The sequence below is a fragment of the Ceratotherium simum genome, chromosome 35, assembly GCF_057802395.1.
Source record: "Ceratotherium simum simum isolate JZ-2026a chromosome 35, ASM5780239v1, whole genome shotgun sequence".
NCBI classification, from domain to species: Eukaryota; Metazoa; Chordata; class Mammalia; order Perissodactyla; family Rhinocerotidae; genus Ceratotherium; species Ceratotherium simum.
The window spans coordinates 30,523,252-30,539,529 of NC_141934.1; positions in this window are offsets into that span (position 1 = coordinate 30,523,252).

Below are 16,278 nucleotides of genomic sequence, written 5' to 3' on the forward strand. Positions count from 1 at the left end.
AAGCTGGTGCTCCCTCACGCGCCCTCACTTTACCCGTGGGAGGAACCTCAGGCTGAGAAGGTCGTTCCCGGCCCTGAGCTGTGCTGCTTTGGGGAAGAGCTGATGTGGGGAAGGTGAAACTGCTCCTCTCACCTTCTCAGTGCGCCCAACTCAGGCTGTTTTGCTCCCACGCGGTGCTGGACCTTCTCCGCTGGACCCCTAGTCCCGCACAGGCTCTTTCCCCACGGAGGGGTGGGGGGATTGTCTAAATCGGTGTTTTTGGAGGGAAGGTGGTAGAAAACTCCGTCCACCGTGGTGATGATGTCACTCCGGAGCACATGTCTTATTTGGATGATGTTCAGTGTATCCGTCCTTTTTTTTTTTTTTTTTGTCGATCATACTTTGGTATCATGTCTAAGAAATCTTCAACTAATCCTGGGTTGAAGAGATTTCTCTGTATATTTTCTTCTTCTTCTTTTTTTTTAATAATTTTATTTATTTATTTTTTTCCCCCAAAACCCCAGTAGATAGATGTATGTCATAGCTGCACATCCTTCTAGTTGCTGTATGTGGGACGCGGCCTCAGCATGGCCGGAGAAGGGGTGCGTCAGTGCGCGCCTGGGATCGAACCCAGGCCGCCAGCAGCGGAGCGCACGCGCTTAACTGCTAAGCCACGGGGCCGGCCCCCCGTATATTTTCTTCTAAACATGCTATAGTTTTAGCTTTAAATTTAAATATATGATCCTTTTAAAATTAAATTTTGTATAACATTTGAGATTTAAGTCAAGACTCCTTTTCGCGTGTGGCTGTTCTTGTGGACACCCCGTTGCATTAGCCGCGTTTGCTGAGGGTCTGGCCTTTCACTGTGAACTGTCTTTGCTCCTTTGTCAGAGCTCAGCTGACTGTATTTGCAGCTTCTAGTTCTGGGATCTCTGGCCTGCTTTTTCTGATCTCTGATCTCTGTGTCTGCTTTTTCCTTCTAACACCACACTGTCTTGCTTCCTGTAGCTTTATAGTAAATCTTGAAATCAGGATGTGGGAGTCCCCGAACTGCTCTTCTCCTTCAGTATTGTGTTGACCATTCTAGATATTTTGCCTTTCCATATAAATTTTGGAGTCAGTTGTCAGTGTCTACAAATAGCTTGCTGGGAGATTGATTGGGATTTTCGAGGAATCTGTAGATCGATCTTGAATAATTGATTTTGTAACGTTATTGAATCTTTCAATCCATAACTATGGAGTGTCTCTCCATTTATTTAGATCTTTAGAATTAGTTTAATTTCTTATTTAAATATTTGGTAGAATTCAGACTGATCAACTTTCAGATTCAGATATATATTTTTAACTGTTTTTTTTAAGTGATTGCCCTAGAGTTTGCAATATAGAGTTTAACTAATTGCAATCCATCTTCACAGAAGGTACAGCAGAGGTTCTGCAGATGCCTGAGACGTTGAATCCTAGTCCCTCCCTTCCATCCTTATGACTTTGTTGTCCTTCACGTCACTTGTCCATATGGTGCAGTCATCTCATACGTTGTTACTGTAATTAGTTTAAACAGTCACTTTTTTAGATCGATTAAGAACAAAAAAAGGAAAGATTGTATTTCACCTTCGTTATTTCTTCTCTGATACTCTTCCATTCTTCATGTACATTTAGGTTTATGTCCTGTGTCACTTTCTTTCTCTCTGAAGAATTCCCTTTAACAGTTCTTGCGGGCAGTTCTGTTGGTGATGAATTCCCCCAGTTTTTGTTTGTCTGAGGCAGGCTTTATTCTCCTTCACCTTTAAAGGATAATTTTGCCAGGGCTGGCCCCGTGGCTTAGCGGTTAAGTGCGCGCGCTCCACTGCTGGCGGCCCGGGTTTGGATCCCGGGGGCGCACCGATGCATCGCCTCTCCAGCGATGCTGAGGCCACGGCCCACATACAGCAACTAGAAGGATGTGCAGCTATGACATACAACTATCTACCCGGGCTGTGGGTGAAAAATAAATAAAATAAAATTATAAAAAAAAAAAGTTTAATTTTGCCGGATATTATAAATTTTAGGTTGGTGGATTTTTTCTTTCAATAATTTGAATATTTTACTCCACTGTGTGGTTTGTGATGAGAAATACGCTGTAATTCTTATTCTTTCTTGTCCTTAGGTGAGGTGATTTTTTCTCTAGCTTATTTCAACGTTTTCTTTTGGTCTCTGGGTTGTGTAATTTTAATATGATATTTCTGGATTGTCTTTCTTATTTTGTTTTTATCCTGGCTGGTGTTCTCTGAGCTTCCTGAATCTGTGGTTTGGTGTTTGTCATTAATTTTGGAAAGTTCTCAGTCATTATTATTTCAATATTTCCTCTGCTCCATTCTCTCTGTTCTTTTTCTGATATTCTGATTACGCATATGTTATGCTTTTTGTCCCACAGGTCTGGCATGTTCTTTTCTTTTCTCTCCCATTCTTTTCTCTCTTTGCATTAAGTTTGGGCAGTTTCTATCGACCCGTCATCCAGCACACCGACCGACTCTCTCCTCAGCTGTGTTAGCCTGCTGATGAGCCCAGCAAAGGCACCCTTCATCTTTCTCAAGGGGTTTTGATTTCTAGCATTTCATTCTGATTCTTTCTTGGCTTTTCCATCTCTCTACTTACATTACCCATCTGTTCTTGTGTGTTGTCTACTTTTTCCATTGTAGCTCTTAATCTATTCATCACAGTTATTTAAACTTCCTGTCTGATCATTTCAGCATCTGTGTAATATGTGAGTCTGGTTCTGATGCTTGGTTTTGTTTGTTTTTCTTGCCTTTTGGTATGCCTTGGCATTTTTGTCGCCGTGGTTAAAACCTGAACATGTTTGTACTGGGCATGAGGGACTTAGCGTGAGGATGTGTGTCAGTCTGGAGAGGAGCGGGGCTGTGTGTAAGGTTCGCTGTGGCTGTAGGTGCTGAGGCTTCACGTTCCTCCTGTGTGCTTGTTTCTGCCTCCTCTCTTGACTTCAGAATTTCCCCACATGCCCCCTAGAGAGGCTGAATCCTGCAGCTCTGTCAGCTGTAAGCTGCTGTTACTATACCTGATCTCTTTTGCTGTGGTGGTCCTATGTGTGTGTGGGGGGCAGGTGCTCTATAATATTATGACAATATTATGACAAATCTCCATGTTTTTGTCTCTGTCTAGGGTGGTGGCCCTCAGAAGTGTTTCTCCAGTGATAAAAGCATTTCCCCCTCTTTAGGGAGACAGGAAGACCAGAGGGGGCTGGGAAGGAAGGAATGCCCTTCCCCTAGACAGGATAAAGCTTGGGCAAAGCACCTTCTCCTGGAAAGTAGTGTGCTTGTTGATAACAGGGCAGGGGGTAAGCCATGGCTCCTGTTCTCCGGCTGCCAGCTCCCTCCTTTCACCTCACCAAGGTGCTCTTTAGTCACGATGACAATGACTTCTCTTCTCCATCCTCTGGTCTCTTTATGGCCCTCTGGAGACTCAGGACTGAGGAGGAGGCAACCGACAGGCAGCTCTCAGCTGCAGTTCCCGGAGATCTGACCCACCCTCCTCGATACTTTGGTGCCACACTGACTCCCGGGAACTTGGACTCAGCTCTGGAAATGGGGTGTGGAATCCCCAAATCATCCAAGGTTACATTGTCACCTGGCAGAATGGCATCTGACACAGAAGTTGTCTGTTTCTTCATGTCAGTGTGTGGACTGAATTGGGGGTCCCTTCCTCTTCTCTAGGAAGTTTTATTCCGTAAAAAGAGGGGCAGCTGTAGCAACTCCACTGACTTCATTCTCCACACATGGCAAGGAGCGTGTGCAGTGGACACTGGTGTCTCTGTCCATCAACACCTCATCTCTTCCTTGCTGAGAGAACCTTGCATTTTCTGGACATCCCTCCCCCATATGACTCAGGAAGGGGAACCCCAGCCCCAGCTCAGGGGCAAATCCTGATTGGTCTGGTCTCCTTCTCCTTTCCAGGGAGTGGTCTGGATGAAGGCATGGGAGGCACCTCAGGCAGTGATGTGTGAGGGGACACTGGTGTCTGCCCAGGAAGCCTGGAACTATGGTGTGACACAGGGAGCTGGCCAGGCCACAGCTACCCCCAGGGGTGACTATGGGGAGGATGGAGAGAGCTGGGGTCCCTGATTGCAGGAGGAGCTGCTTTATGGAGCCACCTTGCAGCCGCTGCTGGGAGAGAAGTTTCCTCATTCCCTTGAGCTTCCAGCAGAGTTTCCTGATGTTCTCAGCTGGGGCCCCTGGATGTTCCGGAATGGCAGAAAGGGCCCTGTGCCTGCTGCCTCTGGCTTCAGGCTGCGGGAAGGGGGGGCTGTGAGGACCAGTCCTGGGGGTGCCACCTGCTGCCCTGGCATCTCCACCAGCCCGCGTGTGACTCCTGCACCCGACAGACATCCTTAGAGGAGATTTAATCAAGAAAACTAATGGACCTGATGAAGCCTGTCCAGAGAAATGAGAGAGTGGCCTGGCCCTGCGTGCTGTGTAGCCTGCTCATGTAATTGGATATTCTGGAGCCTCCTCTGCTTCTATCAGGTTAACAAGCTGTGTTTGGCAGCTAGATTGCAAACAGATCTGCCCCTCTGTTCTAGTCCTGGTTTTACAGATCTCCTGGGTCTTAAGAGACTTTTCCCAAGTGTATCGACTTTCTCTCTTTTCTCCCTGGTGGGTCCTATAGATGGATGCTGGGCAGGCTCTTTCCACGTGGGGTGGAGAGCATGGCACACAGAGAATGCTCATGCCTGGCCCTGCTGGGAGAATTACTCTGACTTTTTCAGTGCTCATCCCGGGATACAGGCCGCGGCTGCCATGGCTTTGTGTGAAGCTGGTCCCCAAGCTTGGAGGTGACTAGAGAAGGTCGGGACAGTAGAGTCAGGTAAGGATGGTGGCCCGTCTGTCCCAGGCAGCTGAAATGTAGATGTGAGGGCTGGAGCTCAAGCTGCCATCTTGGAACATAAGGAGGGATCAGATATTGAGGACATCCTAGAAACAAGATAGAGGAGCCTCCTTCCCTTATGACTGAACCATTAAGCCAGCCCTGGATTACACTTCTCTGCAGTCTGTTTCTGTGAGAGAGAAGTAAACTTCTGTCTCGTCTAAGCTCCTGTGGATTGTGGTTTCCAGTCGCTCACAGCTGACTCTCACCTCATCCGATGCAGCCACAACAGGTGCCTTTCTCCCTGCTCTGTGCTGGAGACTGGAGAGAGCAGCTGCCCTCCAGCTGTGGCTCAGCCCCGAGCTCCTCAGAGTACCCCGTGCTCACGAGTCCCCTGGGGCTGGTTACACTGCAGATGCTGATTCCTAGGCCTGGCTGGGGCCTGGAATTCTGCATTTCCAACAGGATGCCAGGGGATGCCAGGCTGCAGGTCCCCCGACCACACCTGAGGTAGCAGGGGTGTAGAACTCACCTGCTTGCTGGGGTCTCACCTGGGGAAGCTCCTGCTCGGCTCCTGCCCACAACAGCAGCCCCCAGAGAAAAGCAGTCAGCAGAGAGGATGGAATGTGAATGGGCCGGGCGGGGAGTGAGGGCTCCATGATGATCGAGGGTCCTGGCGGCTGCTCCATTACTCTTCAGCCTCAAGAGACAGTTAACATATGGCCTCCCCTCACCTGGCTGCCCTGCGAGCTTCATTCCACAGCAGGAAATTTGGGCTTCGCTGTGATATCAGAGGCCTGGGAAGGATCCAGAGGATGAGGAGATAGCTTCCATTCAGGCTTTTGTTAACCTGTGAAGTAGGTTTTATCAGCTGTCTGCTGGGTTTTCAGGTTGTCTCCCTTCTCTTGTCTAAAGACTGGTTAGAAACTGGAGGCTGCAGCCGGGACCCTGACTGACCTCACTCACACCAAGGATGTGGGCACCTTCACAAGAGGGGGTCTGCCTGACTCGGGGGTCCCTCTCCCTCTGCCCCCTGCCATCCTCCCTCTGTGTCCCACACAGCCTCTCACTGTGACACTGACAGGGGAGGTGCAGGTCCTGGCCTGGAGGGCTGGGCTGGAGGAACTGTCACCACAGCCTCTCTCTGGGCGTCTGCGGTCCTCGGTGCCGTCTCCTCGTCACCCCACTGCCCTGCATGGAGCTGGCCTGGGTGGTCATATGATGAATCCTCAGACCCTCCACCTTACCTGTGCAGTCTTCCCGGCTGGCTTACACATTGCTGCTGCTTCGTGAGTGAAACATCTCCACAGAGCATTATTTTTTTAATGGTGAATCAAGTTTTAGGGAGCTCATCTAAGTGTACATTTATTAATTTTCAAATAGTAATTTCTTTAGCAACTTTACAGGGAAAAAATTAGCCAGTGAATATTAGACTCCAGGTATAGAAATTTATTTAAATTAATATGCAACTCTCATCCATTTCCACTGCTGTATCAGTGTTAAAATTGCTCTTGGGGTTCTGAAGTTTTCTACTTTGTGATATTTATTGTTATTATTTATCATCATCTTGTATATCCATCCCCAAGCATTCAAGTGCCAACAACTGTGTTTGGAAGATTAGAAGCATTTTTTAAAATGTTATTCTTTTTTCTTATAAAAATACATAATTATTGTAGAAAATTTGTTAATTATTGATGAGCAAGAGAAAGGAAGAGAGTCGCCTATACTTGTGCCACGAGAGAGCCATGGTGAATATTTCGTGGCTTCTCAGATTATGTGTATGTGAGAGTTGTGTGTGTCCACACCCACACCTGTGCTGGTTCTATCTTCATGAAAATGGGCTCATACTACACACCTTTATTGTACCTGTTTGTTTCCTTAACAATACAATGTATCAATCGAGTGTAACTGTATTTTTAATGACATCAGTCCTTCTTCGTTCTCCTCTAGCACAAGTTGTCCTCTGGCTGAAGGAGTCCCCTGAGGAGCCTTTGAAAGGACCACAGTCCCTAGGCTCGCCCAAGAGGCTGCCTGAGTCAGGCTGATGGGGGTTGCACAGGGTCTTGTCTTATGGACACCCCAGTTCCTAATCAATTCCAAGTTGTTGGAAATTTGGGATATTTTTGCCATTATAAGTATATATGGGGTATAATTGTCATTATAAATATATGAGATCTTTGTAGATATATATTTGCATACATCACCTACTGTGGATAAATTCTGGAAATGTTACCAAAAACAAACACAGGTTTGTTTACACACACGGGAGGGCCAAAAACCAGAAACGCCAGGCTTATGGCAAGGAACAAGGTTTATTATCGAAAGGCAGCCAGATGAGGAGATGGGAGTTAGAACTCAGATCCACCTCTTAAAGGGAAAAAGGTAGGGGTTTTTATCTGGGGTTTTAGGTAGGGGAGGGGAAGCATGTGGCCTTACTGGTTGGCACCTTCCCACCAGCCTGTGTTTGGCCTTCAAGACTGAATATCTTCTCCCTTGACTGTCTGGACATTTCCGGTTAGTTTTCATCTTCAGCCTGCATTTGGCCTTGTGAGGCTGAATCTTGACGTCTAGACCTTGACTTCCTGGGAAAGACAGCTCACTCATATACTGAGGGGAGACAGAAAGACCTGGTTAGTTTTGAACAACAGTTGATTCTGCTGAGTATGCACAGCTGCAGTTAGCAAAACTCATCTCAAAGTTTTTGCTCTAGGGTAAATTTTTTTTATTATTATTTTATTGAGGTCACAATAGTTTATAACATTGTTAAATTTCAGTTGTACATTGTTATTTGTCAGTCACCATATGCCCACCTCCCAACCCCTTCCCCTCTGGTAACCACTACTCTGTTCTCTTTCTCCACGTGTTTGTTTATGTTCCACATATGAGTGAGATCATATGGTGTTTGTCTTTCTCTTTCTGGCTTATCTCACTTAACGTAATACCCTCAAGGCCCATCCACGTTGTCACAAGTGGGACGATTTTGTCTTTTTTTATGGCTGAGTAGTATTCCATTGTATGTGTGTACCACATCTTCTTTATCCAATCATCAATTGAGGGACATTTGGGTTGCTTCCACTTCTTGGCTGTAGTGAATAATGCTGCAATGAACATAGGGGTGCATAAGCCTCTTTGGATTGTTGATTTCAGGTTCTTTGGATAAATACCCACTAGTGGGATAGCTGAATCATATGATAGTTCTATTTTTAATTTTTTGAGGAATCTCCATACTGTTTTCCATAGAGGCTGCACCAGTTTGCATTCCCACCAGCAGTGAATGAGGGTTCCCTTTTCTCCACATCCTCTCCAACATTTGTTGTTTTTTGTCTTAGTGATTATAGCCATTCTCATGGGTATAAGGTGATATCTTAGTGTAGTTTTGATTTGTATTTCCCTGATCATTAGTGAGGTTGAACATCTTTTCATGTGCCTGTTGGCCATCTGTATATCTTCTTTGGAAAAATGTCTGTTCAGATCCTCTGCCCATTTTTTATCAGATGGTTTGCTTTTTTGGTTGTTGACTTGTATGAGTTCTTTGTATATTTTGGAGATTAACCTCTAGGGAAGATTTTTTAACCTCTTCATTCTTGGTTTCAGAAACTGGATCACTGGGTCACAGGTATCCGCTTTTTATCATGTACTGGTCTGTACTGTCACTCACACTCCAGACAGAAAGGACCACCTGTCAGAGAGAGGCTGTGCCCATCTGCCTGCAGTTTAGCTGGTGCTGGGAGAGATGGGAGACTCTGGTGGGACGTGTCCGAGAAGGAAGGCCTGAGATGGGGTCACAACTGCCCCACAGTCCTGGGTCCACGTAAGGCAAGGGCACTCCCGTGGTGACAGGTCTGTCCTTAAGTGGAGAAAGGGCCCAGACCCCGCGACCCTGTGGGCTACCCTAGTGCTGCTGGGGAGAATCCACCTCAGCAATTGAGGAGCAGGAACCCGACAAGGCACAGGCTGAGCCCTACACAGCACTCACTCCTCCCGCCCCTGCTCCAGAAATGTCCGAGGCTCAGCCTTCCCTGAGCTCCTCTTCCCCTGCAAGGCTGCCCTCACCTGAGACCCCGGGGAAGCCCTCCCAGACCCCCATCTGCCCCTGATGCTCCCGCCTCTGTGCCCCACAGTGCAGGGCGGAGCCCAGGAGAGAACTTTCATTCCCAGGTCTTGGAGTTGGTCTCACCACCCGGGATAATGGAGTTGCTGACTAGAGGTGTCATGAGTCACTTCTGACCAGAGCATCTGACTTCCTGTCGAGCTCCCCCTGCACCCCCTCCTCCCTGTGGCATGGTGACTGGCAGCAGCAGCCTGGGTCCTGGAGGGACACAGGTAAGGTAAGGAGGCACAGGTAAGAAAGCCACTGAGATGTGGGGATGGGATGTGACGGCTGCAGACCTGTGTGCATTAGTCACAGCAGCTCTCGTCACAGAACAGGAGTCTTGGACGGCAGGCGAAGGTGCCTTCACAACCGCACTGAGGTCAGATATCTACCGCCCAGGGTCAGCTGTCGCCCTGTTATCCTGCATTCCAGGGCTCAGAGCCGCAACCGCATTTCCTCCAACATCCTCTTCTGCAAGGGTTAGGGCTTCTTTCTTATTCGTATCTGGTACATCTCTTTTATTAGTGCTAATGTGTTTACTCTTCACATCATTTCCAGTCAGTCTTTTAAATCCTATTTATGTATTTATTTGTGCTTCAGTGTCCTCTCCATTTCAGAGATGTGGAATTTCAGTCTAGTTTCGTTGTCCATTTATTTCTCCCCTGGGCTCTCAGGGGGATTTCTTCTATGGTTTTTAAAAACTAATGAACAAATGTTCTAGGGCATTTCTCCTGAGTGCTTTCATGTCTGAGTGGAGAGTTCACTGTTTATAAACGCGATCTGAGGCTCAGAGAGGGTGCTGGTCCACACAGTAGACCTGTAGTCAGGTCAGCAAGGCTGGGTGTGGGGTACACAGCTATGTGATCCAGTTAAATGCTCAGAAACATGTGCATCTTTAGCAGTTGTTGGTACTGTATGAATTTAAGAGAGGACACATGTTTAAAGACATACACTGTAGAGATGACTTTAGAAAAGATGAAATAAAGCAAACATTCAGAATCACATTCAGACTTTACATGGAACCACTCCATGCCTATCGCTGAAATGAGTAGCCAGAGCAGATCTGACCTTAGAAACGTGGCTCTGGAGTTCTGTGAGGGAGGCGCTGGGCTGGTTTGTTAAACAAGGAATTTCCCAGGAGAGATTGCAAACTGGAGGACCACCTGCTGGGAATGGCCCACAGGAGTTTGCTTAACCTGGTCAGGGCTTAAAAGCATTTGGATTAATGGGCAATGTTTAAAAATTGAAAAGTTTTGCCTGAAATTCTGATTTCTGGACCTTCTTGTGCAGTCAGGAATCTGGCAGCCCTGGGCCTCATCCTGCACGGCAGCCATCACTGTGTGGAGCAGTGGACAACCCCTCATGGGGACACGCTCTCACCAGCAGCCCCCTTCCCTGGTCTGCCGTGTCCTGTGACCACCTGCCCAAGGGTGTCCTGAGGATTCAACCTTGAATCAAATCATATTCACTGAATGGACCTTTGGAAATTTGAGACCGTTCTTGACCTTGAGAAGGTTCGACCCTCGGTCAGATGAGGTGGACAGACAAGCAGTTCAACAAATCACAGCACAACATCCCGTCAGGCAAACGGAGTGGGAGAACTGGATTCCAGTCCATGAGGGTGTGGCCAGCAGAGTAAGGTCCTCAAAGATCTCCAGACCCTAATCCTCAGGACCTGTGACTGTGTTACCTCACATGGGAAGAGGGGCTTTGCAGATGGGATTAGGGTGCAGCCCTTGAGATGGGGAGGGTGTTCTGGATTACCCAGGTGAGCCCAGTCTAATCTGTGTGTCCTTAAAATAGAATAACCTTTCCCAGCTGGGTCAGAGAAATGAGACAGAAGGAGGAGGAGAGATCCAAAGCAGGAGAGGAATTTGCCTCTATTGAAGATGGAAGAGGGAGCCAAGACATTCGAGTGACCCCTACAAGGTGGCAAGGCCCTCAGCTTCCAGCCAGAAGGGAACAGGGATCTCTGTCCTACAACCACAAGGAGCTGAATTCTGCCAACAACCCACATGAGCGAGGAAGCAGATCCTCCCCTGGAGCCTCCAGAGAGAAACGCAGCCTGCGGATACCCTGATTTTAGCCCAGTGAGACCCACGTCAGCCTTCTGACCTACAGAACTATGAGATAATGAATTCGTGTGGTCTAAGCCACTAAGTTTGTGGTCATTTGTTAGGTCAGCGGTAGGATTCTAATACAGAAGGTTATGTTTCTGGAAGTAAGAAAAAGCTGACCTCCAGCTGGCACAGACTGGAAGGCTGCTCCACCTGAGGCTGGGTGTGTGCAAGGTGTTGGGGGCGGGGCTGACTTGGGATGGTGAATAGAAATAAGATGTGTGAGTAGGGGGAGTGCAGCTGCCCGGGGAAGAGCGCGGACAGTGCGCACTGGTGTCTTTGTTACCGCCCAAAAAGGGGGTTCATCTGCCCGCCTCAAGACATGCCAATAGTCAAGAGGCAAGGTGGTAGGAGAGAGAGAGAGCTTTAGTACAGCTTGCTAGCAAGAGGGAAGATGGCCAACTCATGTCTGAAAGAACCATCTTCTGGGGGCACAAAATCTTATAGCAGTTATATAGGCTGGTGTGTTATAGGGGAGGGGTTGGGAACGTTGACCTTCTGGTGTTACAGACTGGGAGTGCCATACCAGATCTTTCAGTTTTCATTGATGATGGCTATCAGCATAGACTCTCTGTTCGGGAGTCATCACATTCCTAAGGAACTCAAAAGGACAAAGTTATTGCGTTCTCGCAGCTGGGATGTACATGTACAGGAAGGGGTAGTAAAATTTGCAGAGCAGGTAGATCTCCTGGAGGGAGCAGATCCAGCTGGGTTGGTTAGTCAGAGGTCATTCAAAGTTACAATAGGGCTTCTTTTCTGCAATATGGCTTCCCTTATGTCAACCTTGTCTTGCGCTGGTATCAATCCCCCCTTTGCTGTTTAACCCCTCAATCTTGAGGGATGTCCTGTTGCTCCATCTTATTGAACCAGTGTTTTAGTAAGACAGTGGTGCAGGTGGGCTCCTAAAATTATGCCTGTATCATGGAAGCAAGTAACCAGGTAACTAATAAGACAAAAAGAAAAATAAAGTTAATGGTGGGAACAAATTATAAACCAGTTTCTGAGTCCAGGGGGCAGCCAGTCAAAAAGATTTCTAGATGTCGGAGTCAAAGCATCTTTTGCAGTTTGAAATGTCTCTGATGATGTCATCGAGTATTCAGGTACCTTTGTGAGCGGCTTACACAGCAACAGACATGAATCTCTCTTAAGTTTATATCAAGTCCACCAGCTTCAGTTTGCAAGGCTTTAGGGAAAAAGGCAGATTCAGTTCTCAATGATTCCAAATGAAAATGATGGAAAAAAATCGAAAACATTAGTTTGGAGATTTGTAGCCAGATGTTTCAGGAGACTAGAAGAATTCAGGATCCAGTCCAGTAAACAGATATAAAACAGAAACCTCAAAGACAGTTATCAGAACTGGAACCTAATATCCATGAATGTGTACTATAGTTTCTATTGAAACATATATTTTCCCTCTAAAATCAGCCTCATTTTATAAAAGATAGCCAAATTAAAACTAACTGGTTTGCAAAATAAGTTTAGTTTCAATAAACTTGGCCCAATTATCTACATAAATACAGCAAGAATGGCCATTGATCACATAGGTTCTTTTAAATCTGCTTTGCTGGAACTCTATATAAGAAATCTCAGATTGAACTTTAAAAGCCTCTTGAGTCCAGGAAAGCCAAGCCAAGAACTTTGTCATCAAACTTTGCCTGCAATACCTACAGATTTGGGTGAATTCCTCTCTTCTAGAGGTCCCCAAAAATATTTTGAGGTTCCTTGCACCTGCTAGATAAGTGAAATTCCTTACTTATCCAGTAAGTGCTGCTTGGAACACTGAACAAAAGGTACCAGGCCAATATTTCCATGTGGCTTTCTTCCATAAAGTTCAATCTTTATCTCTCAAAAGCTGTCTTGTCATATCTGAGTCTGTATGTTTTCCTCAAATATAATATTCCAGTCAAAGCTTTGATAATATGACCAAAGTTTCCTGTTATAAGGAGAACAGATTCTTATTGAACTTATGCAAATACCTATATTGCCTTGAAAATAACAACACTCACTTACTAAGAGTTTCCAAGTCCTGGAGGGATCAGGTAGGGAGAAAAAGATAAATGTTTCAATTTTGCTTACAAAGGTATAATTTACCAAATTACCGTAAGTCATAGCTAGCTCAGGAAAAAAGAGAAAAAGTTTTCCTTAAATCTGAAAAAACAAAACATTTAAAAAATCAGCAATATTCCAAACTCATAAAAATTATAATCATCCCCATCAGTTCATTCAGTCCTGTGTAATCAATTCTTAATCTTAATCTTCTGTTAGCAGTTTCAGTCATCAGTTTCTCAGTTAGAATTCTGTAATTTCTTACCCAGTTCAGTTTTATGATCTGAAAGTTTATCAGAAGCCTGTATTCCAAAGTAAATGTCAGAGTCCTTCCCATGAATTTCTCTGAAGATGGAATATATTTTTCAAAAGCATCAGAGCAAAGCAATAACTGTCTGGAAACAACAAGACCCCAAAATGTCAATTGACAGAGAAATTTGGTTAATTTTGTGACATACAACACTTTAAAATAATAACCAGAGCCAGGCTGATAACCAGGATGGATCAGAATCTCAGTAATGCTGTACAATTTCAAAACACCTATATCAATATCATTCACCCACATAATACCACCTAAGAAGGTTTATCATCATTTATTTGACGATGCTTCCCATGTAATTTAACATCCTGAATAAGCCTAATAAGTTTAGTGTCTTCCTTCTTATAAGAAGAGAGCAAATTTCTTTAAGAAGTCCCAGGCCCTTTGAAAATTCTCAAAGAAAAAAGTCAAAAGAAAGACTTTATTTAAGATATGAATTTTAGGGAGCTTGTCAAAAATATCAAAAGGTTTTAAAACACTTGGTCAGATGAGATCAAGGGGTTGCTGTGAAACAAGGCTTAGTTATCCATGCAAAGTGACAACAGAAACAGTCAAGGGCAAACAGCGCATTCAAACAGCCCAAAAAAGCCTTAATAGAGAGACCTCAGTTTTTCGAACATAGGAAATTACCTTAACAAAACATGGATCTCTCTCTTTTAGGTAACCTTAAGAAAATTATCCTTTTAAGAGAAAGAGAAAACCAAATTTTAATTTTGTACCAGCTTACTTCTGATATTAAAACCTATTCACTTAACTAAATTCATTCCAATCTTAGCCAACTTGACCATGCATAAAACTCTTTCCTTCAGGGTTCCTCTTCTACAAACCTTCTATAACTCTCCTTGTATACAGAGCTGTTTTCCTTATTAATTTTTAGTAGCTTTAATTACATATATTAATTAGAATTTTTTTAACCCTTACAGACCTTAGTAAAAAGTAAAAAGTAAGCAATTATGAACTTTTATATCAGCATTCTAAACACTTTTCCTAATTTCTAGAAGCATGCTACTTCATAGTAATAAAACAAGGCATGTCCACTAATTAGACCCAAACACTTTTAGTTTCTCTGCAATAAGAAGCCAAAGGTAGATAAACTTAGATATGTTTAGCAATAATGTTTCAGTATTTTATCTTATTTGAAAATGACCCAGATACTCAATGAATTTTTATCATTTATCCTAATTCAGCAAAAACTCTAAAGTTTTAAGTTACCAAAAGGAATTTGGAAGCTATTCTTTCAAGTATACAGACCATAAAAGATAATTTTTGTACCCAAAAACTCTTACTTATCTTCATCTACCTAAATCATTTGTTTCCAACAATTGTCAATCAAACCAACAAACTTAAACCAGCTTTCATTCATCAAAGATTAATTTATATCATGTTAACTTGAAAGACATTTGGGTTAATTTCTATTACATTTAGAATTTATTTAAGCACTTACTTGAAGTCAATTAAACAGAGCTCTTAGTTTTGACCATACCATTCGGAGGTAAAATATCACACATATGTAACATACACATAGACACACAGACACAGAGTCTCCACAGCTGTTGTTTTAAAAATTACTGTCATGAGTCAGGTACAGTAACACAAAGCTCCCTACTTACAAATCCAAATTTTGTTTTAAGCCTTTTTTACTAATATTTGCAGAGAAGACGCTCGAGATGCTAGATTTTTGGCGAAGGTACTCTTATGGCCATTTTTTTTGGCCTTTCCCCCCTTTTTTTCCCTTCAGTCTTAGGAATTGGTGATGAGCTAGATAACACTTCCCAGAGAGGCGAGGCAATAACCCTTTTTGAGATAAAGGAACTGGGTGGGATTGAACTGCCTCTACAGCTGCATTTCCAGTCTTACAAGAATTTTTTAAGGACAATTGCTCTTAATTTCTCAGAAATTGGGTTGTAACTCAAATGACATTATAGGTTGATCTACCTGTCCAACTATATCACAAAGGCATAGAGAAACCACTCAAGTTTTCTCCAAGATGGAGTTTCTGGGGCATAACCCATCCAATTGAAAGTCTTTCCACTTAGTTAAAATGCACCCGAGGGGTGAGTCTCCAGTGATCCTTGGGGCATTCCCCATGGCGGTAAAGCCAGTGTCCCATTGACCAGCCCGGAGAAGGGTGCAGAGCCTGACTGTGGGCATCAATATAGTTATAAGATTTAGTCAAGTCCCACTTAGCCTGGGCACTTAGTCCCTGAGCCAGCACAAGGCAAGCCAGGGAGGCAAGAGGCAAAAGCCTAGAGTGGGCTGGGGGCCGGGGCTCTCAACACTGGGGTTGAGAGTTACATCCCTGACAGAAAACTTTTCAAATTCTCGATTTTTACAGAAAGTCCAGTTTCTGCTCAGGTCCAGCCCAAACTTAACCTCGACTTGGTGACAACAGAGGAGGTGAAAACAAAACAGACAAAGAAGGGAAAGGGGTGATAAGGCCTTGCCCTCATGGCCTCTTCCCAAGGGTTATCAAGATAAGGGTCACACAAACAACAGTTCCTGTGCTGGGGCACACAACCCTGGTGGGACAGTTTACAGAATAAATTACAGGTCTCCTGTCCCCATAACTAACACAGTAGGTGCCTACAATACTCAACAGGTTCTTGACAGGAGACAAAACAGGGTTCCAGATTTCAGTCAAAAGACCCAGGGCCAACCTAAAATCACTCCAGGTGACCCAAAACCAGAGGAGAGCTCCCAGGGGTGGAGCTCGGACTTTCCGAAACCAGAAGCTGTGGCCTTGTCAAAGGACTGACCCACGGGCGACACGGAATCACTCCAGGTGCCCAAACAGATTAACAGAAATCAGAAACCAGACCCGTCAAGAGAGGGCATCTCACTTGGGGTCTCCAGGGTGATCAGGCAGGGAA